The sequence below is a fragment of the Chiloscyllium plagiosum genome, unplaced genomic scaffold, assembly GCF_037043375.1.
Source record: "Chiloscyllium plagiosum isolate Xiang-an unplaced genomic scaffold, Cpla_swu_hap1 HiC_scaffold_35, whole genome shotgun sequence".
Taxonomy (NCBI): Eukaryota; Metazoa; Chordata; class Chondrichthyes; order Orectolobiformes; family Hemiscylliidae; genus Chiloscyllium; species Chiloscyllium plagiosum.
Genome location: NW_028270173.1, coordinates 23,561,412 through 23,577,289, shown reverse-complemented (window position 1 = coordinate 23,577,289; position 15,878 = coordinate 23,561,412). Strand labels below are relative to the sequence as shown.

Genomic DNA, 15,878 nt, shown 5'->3' with positions numbered 1-15,878 from the left:
GGGCTGCAGAGAAGGTGCACAAAGAGAGAGGTCAACATTAAATTTGAGAAGCCCATTCAGAAGTCTAATTACAGCAGGGAAGAAGCTGTTCTTGAATCTGTCAGTATGTGTGTTTAAGCTTTTGTATCTTCTGCTTGATGGAAAAGGTTGGAAGAAATTAGAACCGGGCTGGGAGGGTCTTTGATGATGTTGGCTGCCTTTCCAAGGCAGTGAGAAGTACAGATGGAGTGAGCGGATGGCTTGCCTGATGGATTGGGCTGTGTTCACAACTTTCTGTAGTTACTTCCTTACGAATGAGGATGTAACCCATTGGGTTCGAGCTTTGTTGTCTTCTAGCCATATTTGTCACTCTAGTACTTTTGCTCTAGTGACTGCCATTATTTTTATTTGCTCCCCCCCCCCCCCCCCCCGATTACTTAGCATTTTCAGAATGCCATCAGTGTCATCCATTGTGACGGTTGATGCAAAATATTTCCTCTGCCATCCCCTGGTTCTCCATTATTGTTCACTAAGGGATTGATGTTTACTTGATGTTTCTCTTAATCTTTTAAATATATTTAAAGGAAGATCCTCTCTGTTTTTACACTTATTGCTAGTAGCCTTCATCGTTTATTTTCTCCCTCTTTATTGCCTTTTGATCATCATCTGTTTGTTTTTAAAACTTTCCTAATCCTTTGGCTGATCACTTTTTTTTATAGCAGATTGTACATTTTTTTCTTTCAATTTGATACTATCCTTAATTTCCTTGATTAATCATGGTCAGTTTATTCCTTTCCTAAAATCCTTCTGCATGTGATATATCTTTGCTGTGGGTCATAAATTATTTTCTTAAACATCTGCCATTGATCCCATACCATCTTTTCTCTTTCTCAGAACACTCCAGCCAATCCTGTCTTCATCTTTATGTAATTACCCTTAGTTATGTTTAGTACAGTTGTTCCGACTCAACTTTCTCACTTTCACTGTTTCCTGGGAGTGTTTACTCTAAGATCAGCCTGATCCCTGGATGGATCCACGACATACTGTTCTAAGATTCTTCCTTGTGGCTATCTCTGCCAATCTGACTATCCCAATTGACATGAAAATTAAAGTCACCGATGGCTAATATAATGCCTTGATTTACAAGATCATCTGATCCATTCCTCTTCTGACAGAACAGCTACTGTTCAGAAGCTTGTAGACCTTCCTACCAGTTTACTTCCCATTGTTATTTCTTATTTCGACTCATGAATTTGACATAATCTGATCTAAGATCATTTATTGCTATTTATTTCACACAATACTAACAAAGCTACCCCACCAACTTTTCCTTCCTGCCTTTAATTTTAAAAAAAGTACATACCTTGAAGATTTAGTTGCCATCTTTGATATCTTTGTCACCCTTAACCATAATGCGTGTAAAATCATACACATTAACCTCCATTTGAGCCGTTAATTTATTTATTGTGTTTCAAATACTGTGTGCATTTAAGAAGAGAACCATTTTGCCGTTTTACCATTTTTTGTGCCTATCCTGCTGTTTGCTGCTCTTTAATGAACTTGGACACTCTCCTGTCCTATCCCAATCTAGGTGTGACTATCAAAACAGTTACCCTGGAATGTCACCATATCATGTTGCTTTCGTAAGCCGACATTTCCCCGCTTCCGAGCTCTTGCACCCTCCCACAATTAAGTTAAATGGATGGTGGATTCCATGTGTTTCAGGCACTGGGCGTAGAGTGATAGAGATGTACAACATGGAAACAGACCCTTCGGTCCAACTCATCCATGCCGACCAGATATCCTAAACTAATCAAGTCCCATTTGCCAGCACTTGGCCCATATCCCTCTAAACCCTTCCTTTTCATATACCCATCCAGGTGCCTTTTAAGTGTCGTAATTGTATCAGCCTCCACCCTTCCTCTAGCAACTCATTCCATACACGTACCACCCTCTGAGTGAAAACATTGCTCCTTAGATCCCTTTTAAATCTTTCCCCTCTAAGTCTAAATCTATGCCCTCTAGTTTTGGACTCCCCCATCCCAGGGAAAATACCTTGTCTATTTACTCTATCCATGCACCTCATGATTTCATAAAGATCTAGAAGGTCACCCTTCAGCCTCTGATGCTCCAGGGAAAACAGCCCCAGCCTATTCAACCTCTCCATATAGCTCTAGTCCTCCAACCATGGCAAAATCCAAATAAAACCTTTCTAAACTCTTTCAAGTTTCACAACATCCTTCCGATAAGAGGGAGACCGGAAGTGTACACAATATTCCAAAAGTGGCCGAACGAATGTCCTGTGCAGCAGCAAAATAACCTCCCAACTCCAATACTCAATGCTTTGACCACTAAAGGAAAGCATACCAAACACCTTCTTCGCTATCCTATTTACCTGCGATGCCACTTGCAAGAAACTATGAATTTGCACTCCAAGGTCTCTTTGTTCAGCAAAGAGGACCTCCCCAGAACCTTACAATTATGTGTATAAGTTCTGCCCTGATTTGTCTTTCCAAAATGTAGCACCTCACATTTATCTAAATTAAACTCCATCTGCCATCCCTCAATCAAGATTGGCCCATCTGATCAAGATCTTGTTGTACTCTGAGGTAACCTTCTTCGCTGGTCAATATAACTCCAATTTTGGTGTCACTTGCAAACTTACTAACTATACCTCCTATATTCACATCCAAAACAGTTATATAAACGACGAAAAGCTGTGGACCCAGCACTGATTCCCTGTGACACACCACTGGTCATAGGCCTCCAGTCTGAAAGGCAACCCTCCACCACCACCTTATGTCTTATACCATCAAGCCAGTTCTGTGTTCAAATGGCTAGTGCTCTGTATTCCATGTGATCCTACTTTGCTAACCAGTCTACCATGAGGACAAGTCAATTTAAAAATAGTAGTGATAGATGTAAAAATAGTAATGATGAATGCCTGGCTGAGGAGGTGGTGCAGGAGAGAAGAATTCACATTTCTGGATCATTGGAATCTCTTCAGGGGTAGAGGTAACCTGTATAAGAAGGGAGGATTACACCTGAATTGGAAGGGGCCTAATTGGCTGAGAGATTTGCGACAGCTGCCTGGAGGATTTAAACACGTAAGGGTGGGGGGTGCGACCAAGGGAGATAGTGAGGAAAGAGATCAGTTTGAGACTGGTACACTTGAGAAAAGGAGTAAAGCAGGGCAGGCAGAGAACAAGGTAGGTAAATTAGACTGCATTTATTTGAATGGGAGGTAAGGCAGATGGAATGAGGGCATGTTTGGGAACATGGGACTGGGTTATCATAGCAATTACAGAGACGTGGCTCAGGGATGGACAGGAAAGGGTAGAGGTGCTATAGGAAGGATAGAAAGGGGGCAGGAGAGGAGGCTGACTAGAGTTTTTGTTTGGGGATAACATTACAGCTGTACTGAAGGAGAATTTTTCTTGGAACGTAATTTTGGGTGGAACTGAGCAATAAGAAAGGGATGATCACCTTATTGTAATTGTACGATGGACACCGCCCCCCTCCCCCAAATAGTCAGCAGGAAATTGAAAAACAAATTTGGAAGGAGATCTCAGTTATCTGTAGGAATAATAGGGTGGTTATGGCAGGATTTTAACTTTCCGAACGTAGACTGGGACTGTCATAATGTTAAGGGCTTGGATGGAAAGGAATTTGTTAAGTGTGTACAAGAAAGATTTCTGATTTAATAGGTGGATGTACCTAGTAGACAAGATGCAAAATCTGACCTGCTCTTAAGGAATAAGGCAGGGCAGGTCACTGAGGTGTCAGTGGGGAGCACTTTGGGGCCAGTGACCATAATTCTATTCATTTTAGTTTTAAAATAGTGATGGAAAAGGATAGACTGGATCGCAGAGTTAAAGTTCTAAATTGGAGGAAGGTTAATTTTGACAGCATTAGTCAAAAATGTTTAAAAGTTCATGGTGGGTGGATATTTGCAGGTAAAGGGACAGTTGGAAAATGAGAAGCCTTCAAAAATATGACAACGAGAGTCCAGAGATAGAATGTTCTTGTTAGGGTGAAGAGCAAGGCTTGCAGGTGTAGGGAATGCTGGTTGACTAGAGAAATTGAGGGTTTGGTTAAGACTAAAAAGGAAGCATATGTCAAATATAGACAGCAGAGATAAGTGAATCCCGAGAAGAGGATAAAGCTAGTGGGAGTATACTTAAGAGGGAAATCAGGAGAGCAAAAAGGGACATGAGATAGCTTTGGCAAACTGGTTTCAGGAGAATCCAAAGGGATTCTACAAATACATTAAGGACAAAAGGGTAACTGGGGAGAGAATAGGGCTCCTTAAAGATGAGCAAGGCCGCCTGTATGTGGAACCGCAGCAGATACTAAATGAGAATTTTGCTTCATGTTTACTGTGGAGAAGGATATGGAAGATAGAGGACGTGGGGAAATAAATAACGACATCTTAAAAAATGCCCATATTATAGAGGAGATGGTGTTGGATGTCTTAAAATGCATAAAGGTAGATAAATCCCTGGGACCTGATTGAGTGTACCTTAGAACTCTGCAGGAAGCTAGGGAAGTGATTGCTTAGGCCCCTTGCTGAGATATTTGTACCATCGATAACCACAGGTGAGGTGCCTGAAGACTGGAGGTAAACTAACATGGTACCACTATTTAAGAAAGGTGGTAAGGAAAAGCCAGGGAACTATAGACTACTGAGTCTGGGCAAGTTGGTGGAGGGAATTCCTGAGGGACATGATTTACATGTATTCGGAAAGGCAAGGACTGATCAGGGATAGTCAACATGGCTTTGTGCATGGGAAATCGTATTTCACTAACTTGATTGAGATTTTTGAAGAGGATTGATAACAGTGGACGTGCTCTATATGGACTTCAATAAGGTTTTCGAAATGAAGTGTTCCTCATGGTAGATTGGTTAGCAAGGTTTGATCACATGGAATACAGGGAGAATTAGCCATTTGGATGCACCGGCTCAAAGACAGAAGACAGAGGGTGCTGTTCGAGTGTTCCCTTTCAGACTGCAGGCCTGTGACCAGCAGTAGGCCACAAGGATTGTGCTGGGTCCACTGCTTTTTGTCATTTATATAAATGATTTGGATGTGAACATGGGAGATATGGTTAATATGTTTGCAGATGACATCAAAATTGGAGGTGTAGCTGACAGCAAAGAAGGTTACCTTGGAGTGCAAAGGGTTCTTGTTCAGTTAGGCCAATGGGCCAAGGAGTGGCAGATGGAGTTTTATTTAGATAAATGTAAGGTACTGCATTTTGGAAAGGCAAATCAGAGTAGAATTTAAACACTTAGTAGTAAAGTCCTGGGGAGTGTTGCTGAACATAGAGACCTTGGAGTGCAGGTTCACAGTTCCTTGAAAGTGGACTCGTAGGTAGACAGGATAGTGAAAAAGGCGCTTGTTATGCTTGCATTTATTGGTTAGTGCATTATGTGTTGGGAGTGCAGAGGTCATATTGGAGCTGTATAGGACATTGGTTAAACCACTTTTGGAATACTGCTTGCAATTCTGTTCACCCTGCTATTGGAATGACATTGTAAAACTTGAAAGGATTCAGAAAAGATTTACAAGGACGCTGCCAGGGTTGGAGAGTTTGAGCTCGAGGGAGAGGTTGAATAGACAGGGGCTATTTTCCCTGAAGCGTTGGAAGCTGAGGGGTGACCATATTGAGGTTTATAAAATCATGATATGCACTGATAAGGTGAATAGACAAGGTCTTTTCCCCAGGGTGGGGGAGTCCAGAACTAGAGGGTATAGGTTAAGGTGAGAGGGGAAAGATTGAAAAGGGACATAAGAGGCAACTTTTTCATGCAGAGGATGGTGCGTATATGGAATTAGCTGCCAGGGGAGTGGTGGGAGCTGATACGATTACAACATTTAAAAGGCATCCAGATAGGTATATGAATAGGAAAGGTTTAAGAGGGATATGGGCCAAATGCTGACAAATGGGACTAGATTAAGTTAGGATACCTGGTCAGCATGGATGAGTTGGACCAGAGGGTCTATTTCCATGGTGTATATTTCTAAGACTCTAATTATAATACAACATGGCTGTGGGTGGAGACCTTTGGAGCCTGAAATAATGTAATAGAGGATGGATAAAGTCCAGCCCTGTTGACCAGAATGTGCAAGCCAGGCAACTTAAAAAATAAAGTTAGTGGAGGGGAGAGCATTGTCAATCAATTGTGAAACTGTAAGCCCCAAGGACCTGCACACTATTCACAGGGAGTTCAATAATCTCACAGGAGTTGTCCAAGTCAGTAAGCATATCTATAAATGTTATATTCCACTAACTACTGCACTTCCTAAGACTCTACTTGATACCCTGAACATCCCATCACTTACTTAACCAACAATTTCTCACTATCAGAAGTTCTGTCTAAGTTGATATGCCTCACTGTGCCCTTACAGCTGCCAGTCTCATAACCCATATCTCACACACACTGCCAGCTGTGTAACCTTAACAAGTCACATAAACCGTATGCATTGCACCAACCTCACTGACCTCTGTACTCTCTCACATGAAAGACTTGTATTTATATGGCACGTTTCTCAACCATGGGAGGACTTTACATCCAATGACGTACTTTTGAAATGCAATCAATACTGTGATATAGAAAATGCAGAAGTCAATTAATGCACAGCAGATAGCGGTGTGCCAGTGATTTAAGGAATCTTTATTTTTGCACTGTTGATTGAGGGATGAATATTGATCAGGAGACCTGGCTCTTCTTTGAAATGATATTAAGGAAGTGTCTACCCCTAGCTCAGAGGGCAGATAGTTTTCAGAAAAATGACCACACTTCTGTCAGAACAGCACTTCCTCAGTGTTGTGCTGGTGTGTCAGCCAGGATTGTCGGTGCTAGAGTGCAGGGCTGCAATCACAGCCCATGACCTCTCGATGCAGAGGACAGGATGCTGCATCCTAAGCCACAGCTGGCACCTTTAGGAGACAAGATGACAAGTCATTGAAGGTGGCAGGAGCTAACCATAGTTGTGTAGAATGCTGCTGTCTATACTTAAATCTACAGATGAAACTATTCTTATCCTCACCTAATCCAATCTATCAGGTGAACACAGTGGCATAGTGGCAATGACGCTGGACTTGTAATCCAAAGACACAGGCTAATGCTCTGGGGATACGTGTTCAAACCCTACTTTGACATGGTGAAATTTGAATTTGATTAATAATTTTAGAAGTTGAAGGCTCACCTTTGCAATGGTTATCATGGATTTAAAAAAAAAAACTCACAAACATCTGGCTTTTACAAGTCCTCTCGGGAAGGCAATTTGCCATCCTTACCCATTTTGCCATTATCCCGGAATCTCCTCTTCTTTACAAGGTACACAGAGTGGGAATTATTCTCCTCACCAGTTTCCTTTATCAAGCAACTGCAAGCTAATGGTGAGAGAGGAGCTGAAAGCATAGGGAGACTCTGCTGACAAAGCAAGTCTCTTACTCTAACTCACACCCCGCAGATTTGCCAGGGCAGTCTAGAGGTGGAATCAGCCTGAGACAGGGTCACAATTGACCCACGATGTTTTCAGAGAAGCGACCTCAGTGGGGTGACATGCCAAAAGAGGTCGGTGTTCAAATATGACCATAGAAACACAAGGAACAGCAGCACGTTGGAATGGACAGCATCCATCCACCCAGCCTCTGCCAGTGTGACCCTTACAGCTGCTAGGCAGTGAAGTCAGTCCAGTCACCTGTGCCAAGGTGGTAGAACAGTTCAAAGAGGTCTCCCTAAGAAGCAGTGCTGTCATCAGTGCATTAGGGCTATTTAGGGGATGCTGGTGGAACTTTAAACACACTGGAGGAAGTGTGCAAGGGCACCGAGCTGACTTTTCTAGTTGTGGAACGTTTGATGGTTTGACTTATAAAGTGACTGGAACTCATATGTTTTGTGGTGGTGTATATTTCAGCATTACATCCAAGAGGAACCACAGAAATATTATGGAGCAGAATGGTTCAATAAACAATGCTATTTAGTCATGGAGGGAAGGGAAAAGAGCAGAATCTTTAGCAGATGTTGGGAGTCTTAAGGGTTGGGCCAGAAGTGCGCTATCCGTCCTTCCTCTCGGTCCAAGAACTGGGTGCTGCAAATAGTATTATACCTGACAACTCAGTCAGGTCAACTCAACCAAGTGCAGTTCCAACAACACCCAAGAGGTGTGACACCATCCAGGACAAAGCAGCCCCTCTGATCGGCTATCCACTCACTATCTTTTATGTTCACTCCCATCACCAACAACTGCAGTGTGTGCCTTCAACAAGATGCACGGCAGCAAAGTTTCTTCAACAGTACCTTCCAAACCCATTACCTCGGTCACTTTGAAATCAAGGGCAACAGACACATGGAACACCATCACCTGCAAGTTCCCTCAAGGTCACTGACCATCTTGATTTGGAAATATATCATCCCTCCTTCAGATAGTAGTTGGGATGCGAAAACTGCTATCGCAAAGAGTGGCTGAGTTGAAATAGCAGAAACACCTTTATAAGGGGAAGCTAGATAAGTATGTGAAAGAAGATGGAATCGAAAAGATGCAGAATTATGGAACCATTAAAGCAAATGAAAAGGCCAATCAACCTATCATGTTGTTGCTGGATCCTCCAATTCACACACTGCAGCTCCACTATTCTCTACCAACTCTCTGCACATTCCTTCTCTTAAGAGATTTAGAATCTTTGGAAAATGAATAAGTATTTATGTCACTGAAGGAGGCCAACTGCCCATTGTGTTCGCAGTCACACTTCACCTGATGAACGAGCAGCGCTCTGAAAACTTGTGATTTCAAATAAACCTGTTGGACTATCACCTGGTGTTGTGTGACTTCTGACTTTGTTCACCCCAGTCCGACATTGGTGCCTCCACATCGTTGTCTTAGTGAAAATTGAACCACTCAGCCTAATCCCATTTTCCCGCACTTAGTCCGTCTCTCTCTCTCCAAGTTACAGAGCCTCAGGTGCATTTCCTTTGGCCTCCATCATCCTATCAGACCATGACTGGAGAACCCCCACCACCGTCTGGGTAAAGGAACTTTACCCCATCTCCCATCTACTTTAACTCAATTGCCCCTCACCACTTATACCTTTGGGAAATAGCTTCTTCCCGTCCGCTCTACCCAAATCTGTTGCAATGTTTTACCACCTGAAACAAGTCTTCCCTCAGCCTCCTGCATTAAGTAGAGGGGTGTGATACAGGAAAGGGTGGTAAGAGCTAATTGGTTTTAGTCATCGGCTTTTGACAGGTTGCACATTCTACACCAAGATTCTTGGCTGGATGGGGAATATATTGAGGCACAATGGTTTCTGTGATGACCCATTGGCCATGGAAGCCTCTGGACAGTTTTGTTTAAATGCTGTGTTCCAATGGTGTCATTGAAGGGAAGGCAAGCCAGATGAGGAACTAGATCCAACAGGATGAAAGACGTGGAATCAGGAGAGATGCGTAGGTACTGGAAACATACAGAGGTCAGAAGGGGTGGTTTGAGAAGCACCATATGAAATCAACTGTGAATGACCTAGGTCTAATGATGAGCTCATTCCCCTTCCTTGTGGACTGACAACAACATTACGTGCACCCTTTCTCTGCACTCCTATCTGTAGGGTAGAGGTGAAGATGCCATTGTCCTACTGGACCATTACTCTGCTGTCTGTCAGAGAGCAACAGAGCAAGAGCACAAAATGACTGGTGGTGATTTAGATTACATTACTTACAGTGTGGAAACAGGCCCTTCGGCCCAACAAGTCCACACCGACCCGCCGAAGCGTAACCCACCCAGACCCATTCCCCTACATTTACCCCTTCACCTAACACTACGGGCAATTTAGCATGGCCAATTCACCTAACCTGCACATTTTTGGATTGTGGGAGGAAACCGGAGTACCCGGAGGAAACCCATGCAGACACGGAGAGAATGTGCAAACTCCACACAGTCAGTCGCCTGAGGCGGGAATTGAACCCGGGTCTCTGGCACTGTGAGGCAGCAGTGCTAACCACTGTGCCACCATGCCACCCACAAGGAAGAAGCTGAGAAAAAGACTCCTCCATGGTAATCTTAGCTGGGTATGCAGAATTGAACTCATGCTGTTTGCATAACTCACAAACCAGCCACCCAGCCGATCTGATTTTAACCTCAACTCTACATTCCTTCATACTGCCCCTGATAATATTTCATCCCCTCAGTCATCAGATACTCAACTTGAGAGGAAATAATGTCTCCTCATTTCTGTTTTAAATGGGCACCCCCTTATTTTTTTTAACTATGACCTCCTAGTTCTAGATTATCCCACAAGAGGAGACATCCTCTGCACATTCACCTGGTGAAGTGCCCTCAGGATCTTATGTGTTTCTATTAAGTCACCTCTGACTCTCCTAAACTTCAGAGTAGACAGGCTTAGCCTGTTTAGCCTTTCTTCATAAGGCAATCAGTTATTTCAGCTATTAGTCTCATAAACTTTTTTGGAAATGCTTCCAATGCATTAACATCCTTCTGTGAGTACGGTAACCAGTACTATACAGTACTCCAGATGCAGTCTCACCAATACCTTGTATAATTGAAGCATACCTCCCTCCTCTTGCATTCAAATCCCCTCACAATAACACAATATTTTATTAGTTTTACTGATTATTTGCTGTACCTACTTACTAACCTTTAGTGATTCCTGTATTAGAACACCCAGATCTCTCTGCATCTGGGACCTTGATCAGATGGCCAAAGGACTGAGGAGTGACAGATGGAGTTTAATTTAGATAAATATGAGATGGTGCATTTTGGTAACATGAAACAGAGCAGAACTTACAGAGTTAATGGTAGGGTCCTGGCGAATGTTGGCAAATAAAGACCTGGGGTATACCCGCATAGTTCCTTGAAAGTGGAGTTGCTGATAGACAGGGTGGTGAAGGTGATGTTTGGCACGCCTACCTTCATTGGTCAGAACACTGAGTAGAGCAGGAATGTCATGTTGCGGATGTAGAGGACATTAGCGAGGCCACTTTTGGAATACTGTGTACAATTCTGGTTGTCCTCCTAAAAGAAGGATGTTGTGAAACTTGAGAGGGTGCAGAAAAGATTCACAAAGATGTTGTCAGGGTTGGAGGGTTTGAGTTATAGGGAGAGGCTGAACAGGCTGGGGCTTTTCTCCCTGTACTGTCGGAGACTGAGGGGTGACCTTATAGAGATTTATAAAATCATCAGGTGTATAGATAGGGTGAATAGCCAAGGTCTTTTTCCTAAGGTGGGGGAATCCAAAACTATAGGGTGTAGGTTTAAGGCAAGAGGTGAAAGATTTAAAAAGGACCTGAGATGGCATGGAATGAGCTGCCAGAGGAAATGTTGGAAGCTAGTACAATTACAGCATTTAAAAGGCACTTGGATGGGGCGGCACGGTGGCTCGGTGGTTAGCACGGCTGCCTCACAGCGCCACGCACTCAGGTTCAATTCCAGCCTCAGGTGACTGTCTGTGTGGAGTTTGCACATTCTCCCCGTGTCTGCGTGGGTTTCCTCCCATAGTCCAAAGACTTGCAGGTTAGACAAATTGGCCGTGCTAAATTGCCCATCGTGTTCAGGGATGTGTAGGATAGGTGCATCATTCAGGGGGAATGGGTTTGGGTATGTTATTCTTCGGAAGGCCGGTGTGGACTTGTTGGTCCGAAGGTCCTGTTTCCACACTGTAGGGATTATAATTTTTTCAAAAATGAGTGGGGGGCGGGGGGGTGGGGGGTGGTTTGAGAGAGCTATAGGCCAAACGTTAGCAAGTGGGACTAGGTCAGATCAGGATATCTGGTCTGCGCTGATGAGTTGGACCAAAGGATCTGTTTCCATGTTGTTTGACTCTCACCATTGAGATAAGATTGTGGGAATGTTCACTTAAGGTTGGAAATGTTCAGCACCATCCTTAGCTACTAGGCTTCCTGTGGCATCCTGAAACAAGTTTTGAACAGCATCTCGGCTCAGGCAGACAAGCAGCAAATAACATTGCCTGGCACTAGTGCAGTGCCAAAGAGCAGCTGTAACAGGAGAAAATGGCCCAGCATCTGAAGTGGGTTGAAGTGGAATTTCTGGGAGTGGGGTGAGTCCTGGTAACAGACTATCGGAGAGATGTAATGAAACTTTTAACATCTCAACTAAAAACAAAATGCATTACATTTTTCACACTCAAAGTGTCCACCTCAACTTTCTGTCATGTAATCCTTCAAAAATATTCATGTTACAGAGATCCTTCTTGGATAAGGAACATGACAGTCTATAAGGGTAAACTGATCTTGGGCAGTACAGTTAGCACTGCTACCTCACTGCAACAGGGACCTGGGTTTGATTCCAGTCTCAGATGGCTGACTGTGTGCTTGCACATTCTCCCTGTGTACTGCTTGGGTTGCCTTTGGGTGCTCGTTTTCCTCCCACAGTCCAAAGATGTGCAGGTTAGGTGAATTGGCCATGCTAAATTGCCCATAGTGTAGGCTAGATGCATATGTTAGGGGAAATGTTGATTAGATTAGATTAGAGTAATAGGGTTGGGGAATGGGTCTGGGTGGGATACTCTTCAGAGGGTTGTATGGACTTGTCAGGCCAAATGGCCTGTTTCCTTCACACTACAGGAATTCTATGACTCTTACTAATTAAAAATGGGTTACAAACTAGAATCTAATCAGGGTTCAGATGGTTTAAATACAGAATAATGGATACCTGGGAGTGAGTTACAGACTGGAATCTAATCGAGGGGTTCAGATGGTTTATATACAGAATAATGGGGACCTGGGTGTGAGGTACAGACTGGAATCTAATCGAGGGGTTCAGATGGTTTATATATAGAATAATGTATACCTGGGAGTGAGTTACAGACTGGAATCTAATCGAGGGGTTCAGATGGTTTATATACAGAATAATGGATCCCTGGGGGTGAGTTACAGACTGGAATCTAATCGAGGGGTTCAGATGGTTTATATACAGAATAATGGATATCTGGGAGTGAGTTACAGACTGGAATCTAATCGAGTGGTTCAGATGGTTTATATACAGAATAATGGATACCTGGGAGTGAGTTACAGACTGGAATCTAATCGAGGGGTTCAGATAGTTTATATATAGAATAATTGATACTTGGGAGGGAATTACAAACTGGAATCTAATCGAGGGGCTCAGATGGTTTATGTACAGAATAATGGATACCTGGGAGGGAGTTACAGACTGGAATCTAATCGAGTGGTTCAGATGGTTTATGTACAGGATAATGGATATCTGGGAGTGAGTTACAGACTGGAATCTAATCGAGGGGTTCAGATAGTTTATGTACAGAATAATGGATACCTGGGAGTGAGTTACAGACTGGAATCTAATCGAGGGGTTCAGATGGTTTATGTACAGAATAATGGATACCTGGGAGTGAGTTACAGACTGGAATCTAATCGAGGGGTTCAGATAGTTTATATATAGAATAATGGATACCTGGGAGGGAATTACAGACTGGAATCTAATCGAGGGGCTCAGATGGTTTATATACAGAATAATGGATACCTGGGAGGGAGTTACAGACTGGAATCTAATCGAGTGGTTCAGATGGTTTATGTACAGGATAATGGATATCTGGGAGTGAGTTACAGACTGGAATCTAATCGAGGGGTTCAGATGGTTTATGTATGGGTTGGTGAGAGTGAAGGAGTGATTGGAGAGACAGGTTATAATTACAGATGCTATCATGGCTATTTAAACAGCTCCTGGAGAACTCGTTCCCTCTGCGTACTCACTCGTGCATTTCTGTCCGTTCGGGAGCCCTTCATCTTATATTGATTGTTTCAACATATTCAGTTGTTGCTCATTTCCGTTGAAGGGTACCCATATCAAACACCGGCTTAACTAACCTCGTTCCCAGGGAGCGATAACTGAGGCAGCTGTGACCACAGGAATTGAAGGGGGAGCAACCGCCCATGTACAATCATGTAACACAAATCGCCCGTCTACAATATCAATTCGTTTCTGTGCATCTGTGATATATGTGGAGATAACAATACAGGCGATTGATTACCAGAATAGTTCAGGCTCAGCCAAACCCCCCACCATTTTGGATACCAAAGGAATTTAAAATAAACACCCAGTCTCTCACTGCATTGACAAGACAGGGTTAACTGAGACGCTTACCTGCAGCCTCTCTGTTGCCTGCTGACTATTCTGTCATGGTGACACCGAGCCTCAGTCCCTGCTTCCATTCACCTCTCAATGTTGCTGACAACCCATCACTGACTGCCCAGTTCCCCTTCCCACCCTACACACACACACACACACACAGACAGACCGCTTTCCCGCAGCGACTCACCGGCAACACCCCCCCTCCACACATCTCTCTTCTGGCTCTTCAACAGATCTGCCTCCGGCTTGACCAGCCGACCTCGATCTCAGCCCAGGCACTCAAAGGGGTCCCCTCGCTCAGGCCTGTCAAAATCCATCCCTGGGGCAGAAGCAAACGGATGGGGATGGTGTCGCTCACTTCTCTCTCTGCTCTCCCTCTCCTCTCCCCTCTCTCTCCACACACACACACTTCCCTCTTCAATGAGCAGTTCCACTCTCATCCAGCCAGGGAGAGAGAATTAGCCACACGAACATTCTCCCTCTCTCCTTCCTATGCCCCTCTCCTCCTAATTTTCCAATACCCCCCTCCCCCAAAAGGTTCTTTCTCAAAACCAAACAGAAAAACAAAAAGGTCAATATTCCTCTATCTTTTTTATTTCGGATTTAGCCAATTGGAAAGCTAACACTCAGGAACAGACACGTCCTTCTCTCTCTCTTTCTCGCTCTCCATGACAACCACAAGGTCCACAGTGGAGATCTTTTTAACCCGTGCTAGCACTGTCTTGATGTCAAGGGGAATGTAATGTCTTGCGTTCAGTTGATGGTATGACCTCTGACAATTGCCAGGCACTCACCTTGTTACCTGGTAACAGTGTCAAGCAGCCACCAATCTCCTCCAAATCCAAAGACAAGGATACCCGCAGTCAACTCTCATACCCATTCTCCCATGCTTGCTAAGTATTTAGCCCAGCCAGCAGTAGGCAGGGGAACATCAGAACTAGAGGCATGAGTCGGCCCCCACCAGCGTGCTCTCCCGTCCAATAAGATCATGGCTGCTCTGAGGGTGGCCAATTCCACTCCAATTTTCCTGCCAATATCCCCTATGACGCGCGGCCCCAAATATAACAGCAGCCTGTCCACATAACGACCTAGAGAACTGGACGCGAGTGAGAGCCACAGGTCACCTTGGTGCCTGGATGAATCCCTCAGTCTCTTAGCCATCGCCACATCCTCACACTCACCACGAGTTTCATCGGTGGCACTGAAACACATTAAAGCCACTCTCAGAATGGCTGAATTTATCGCTATTCATTCACAGAAGGTGGACTGGCTTGTCCATCCCTAATTACCCAGAGGAGAATTAATATTTCACATTGCTGTGGATATGGAGTCACATATAGGCCAGATTTGAAGGGCATTCCTTCCCTCAAGATGGGGGTTTTCAACAATGGTTTTACAGTCACCATTAGACTCTTAATTCCAGATTTTTTTTTATTGAATCCAAGTTCCACCATTTGCTGTGATAGAATTTGAAACCAGTTCCCCAGAACATCACCTGGGTCTTTAATCTAGTGATAATACCACGAGGCCTTCATTTCTCCAAATGCAAGATCTTATGTCCCTACAATGTCAGTCCACCTTATGGCCCAGGAAGGGACCAACAAGAACTGTGGAATTCCACCCCTGTGTATTATCCTTCTGTGAGTTTTTTTGAGGATTAAACCTAATTGTTTGTCTTCCTTTTCCTTTCACACTCTACTCTTTTGCTCCATCTTAATTCAATGTCCCTTCCTTACTTTTCATCAGCCTCACCCTAATTTTGTTGAT

General features: G+C 43.8%; 1 protein-coding gene across 19 annotated transcripts in view; it reads right to left on the bottom strand.

Annotated features, from left to right (window-relative positions):
* The window catches only part of LOC122541389 (ras/Rap GTPase-activating protein SynGAP-like), a 1,066,559-nt gene that overhangs the window by 605,438 nt on the left and 445,243 nt on the right, over positions 1-15,878 (bottom strand). The window contains exon 1 of one of the 19 annotated variants that reach the window (XM_087979370.1): positions 14,299-14,463. The exons of 17 other annotated variants lie outside the window; for them this stretch is intronic. The gene's annotated coding sequence lies outside the window, so the exon portion shown is untranslated. Of the gene's footprint in view, positions 1-14,123; positions 14,176-14,298; positions 14,464-15,878 lie in introns of those variants that run through there. One more of the 19 variants, XM_087979373.1, reaches the window with a different exon arrangement.